The following is a 2,569-nucleotide window of genomic DNA, read 5'->3' as shown; positions in this document are numbered from 1 at the left end:
AAACCGGTTTGGCTCAGTGGATAGAGCGTCGGCCTGCGGACTCAAGGGTCCCGGGTTCGATTCCGGTCAAGGGCATGTACCTGGGTTGCGGGCACATCCCCAGTGGGAGATGTGCAGGAGGCAGCTGATCGATGTTTCTCTCTCATCGATGTTTCTAACTCTCTATCCCTCTCCCTTCCTCTCTGTAAAATCTCAATAAAATATATTTTTTTAAAAAAAAGAATTAAGAGAGATTTGGGGCTTCACAGCCTTGTGCTTCTCTGGCCAGCCTTAAAATGGCTATTCCCATCCACCCTAAAGGGAATCCGAGATGGCCCTTTGCGAAGACTTGGAACTTGTCCCGTGAAAAGCATTATGAACATACAACTCTGCAAAAGCAAACTAATTCAATTACAGGAAGACTCGTGTGTGCCACGGTCATCCCTTCTCTGTTGAACAATACGATGGACACTCACAGGTGGTGCGGCATTATCTGCCAAGGGGAAGCCACATTCGTGCACTGCATCGAGCTGTGCCCCAAGACACTGACCTAGAGACGCAGTGAGCTGAAACACTATAATCACAGTTAGGTTACCGAAATTGCTTACTAAGGTTTCACCACATCATGTAATACTTATTTCAGTCTGGAAAGCAATCTCCATACTCTGACCTCCTTTGTCACATAAAGGGTGGGGCAAAAGTAGGCTTAAGTTGTGAGTACTGAAAATACAGTTTGTTCTTGTATTAGTATTCATTAGCTATTGTATTATTTTCCATACAAACAACTGTAAACCTACTTTTGCCCTACCCTGTATATGGGAAAACAGAGGCCCAGGAAGTGTAAAGACTTACCTATACCAGACAGCTCAGCCAGCAAAATGACTAAAATCCAGACTTCTTGATGTCTAGCCCCGTGCTCTTTCCACTCCCCTCTTCTGTTCCCCAGCTTAAAACAAACCCACTGTTTTCATATACTCTTTCCCTACCCAAGTCTCATCTCTCTCTGCTACTATCTGTGTACTCCAAACCCCCCCCCCCCCCCAACCGCCTTCCCTTTGAAGTTTGAAAGTCGATTGTCTACTATATTTGAAAATGAAGCTGCTCTGTTTCTTAGTCATAGAATTTTGCTTTCTAGGGTAATGTTATTTTAGGATAGGTAGGTGCTATTATCACAATGTGTTTGATCATCTTAATCAGATTTTTTTAAAATGCTTGACCTGATTCTTGAACCTATGTGCCAGAGTGCCAGGATGAGAGACTTTCACAGTGAAATCCACACAGAGAAGTTATAATTTGTGCAAGTCTCAGGTTACATGTTCAGCCTTTTTGAGGATCCGTTTTCTGAAAGCTTCTTGAGCATTCATTCCCATATTTAAAATTGGAGAACGATGATTCGGAGCCATCTAAGGGAAGGATCCCACCTACTTTTTCATCCTTTCTCTCTAGCTTCTCTCCAAGGGGACCTCACCCTTAGAGAAGTACTTCTTTCTCATTCTCCAGCCCTTCCTTTTCACTGCTGGAGGCTTTTCAGCAAAATGTTGTCTAATTAGAGCAGCTGAGAATGAGGAGTGAATGACAAAGACCCGCCCTTCCCAGTAGGTGTTTACATTCCTGAAATGCTTACTCCACTTTTTAGATTGAAGGCAACTCCCTGCTCCAGAATTTTGTTGCTAAGATGTATTTTATGCTGGTGCGCTTTACCAGGAAAACACACCAACACCACATCACCCATTTAACACGGAACACAAATGAGCAAAATGCAAGGGATCACTGTTTTATAGTTTTGGGCATTACATTAATTCTCTTTACCTCTGCTCTCTCCCCTTGGAAGTGACTTCATCCCCTAACAGAAAGTGAGTCACCCTTAGGGAAAGACTTTTCCTGTAGCTCATCTTTCCAACTGCAGAGGAAAGAGAGTTGCAGTATCTGACAGTGATGAGCATTATTTCTAACTTTCTGTGGCTAATTGGTTTGGTGACATTGGGCAGGCCACGAACTCAAACTGCTTCTTTTTTTTTTTTTTATATATTCCTGTGGCTAATTGGTTTGGTGACATTGGGCAGGCCACGGACTCAAACTGCTTCTTAATCCATATAAAGGATCTTGGTTTATTGCCTTGAAGGCTCTCCAATGTGAATAATTTCTCCAGTAAAACATGTGAAATGAGCAGTTTTACAAGAAGCAATACATTTACTACTGAAATGAATGGTTTTAATTTGCTAAGTAGATTTTTGTGCATTTTAAATACATATAATAAATGGACCACACCTTTAACCAGGGTAATGAGAGAACTGAATGAACATTAATAGACAATTAGCAAAAATACAAACATACATTTGTTTGTAGAAATTAGAGTCAAATATAAATTGTAGCCCTAGCTGGTTTTGCTCAGTGGATAGAGCTTGGGCCTGAGGACTGAAGGGTCCTGGGTTCAGTTCCGGTCAAGGGCACATGCCTGGGTTGCAGGCTCGGTCCCCAGTGGGGGGTGTGCAGGAGGCAGCCAATCAATGTTTCTCTCTCATCATTGATGTTTCTATCTCTCTCATTCTCCTTTCCTCTCTGAAATCAATAAAAAATACTATATATATAT

At 42.2% G+C, this 2,569-nt stretch overlaps 1 protein-coding gene across 1 annotated transcript in view; it reads left to right on the top strand.

Annotated features, from left to right (window-relative positions):
* Window positions 1-2,569, top strand: part of SYNE1 (spectrin repeat containing, nuclear envelope 1) — a 407,398-nt gene that overhangs the window by 44,114 nt on the left and 360,715 nt on the right. The window lies entirely within an intron of this gene.

The sequence above is a fragment of the Myotis brandtii genome, unplaced genomic scaffold, assembly GCF_000412655.1.
Source record: "Myotis brandtii unplaced genomic scaffold, ASM41265v1 scaffold847, whole genome shotgun sequence".
NCBI classification, from domain to species: Eukaryota; Metazoa; Chordata; class Mammalia; order Chiroptera; family Vespertilionidae; genus Myotis; species Myotis brandtii.
This window is presented reverse-complemented; position numbering and strand designations above follow the sequence as displayed.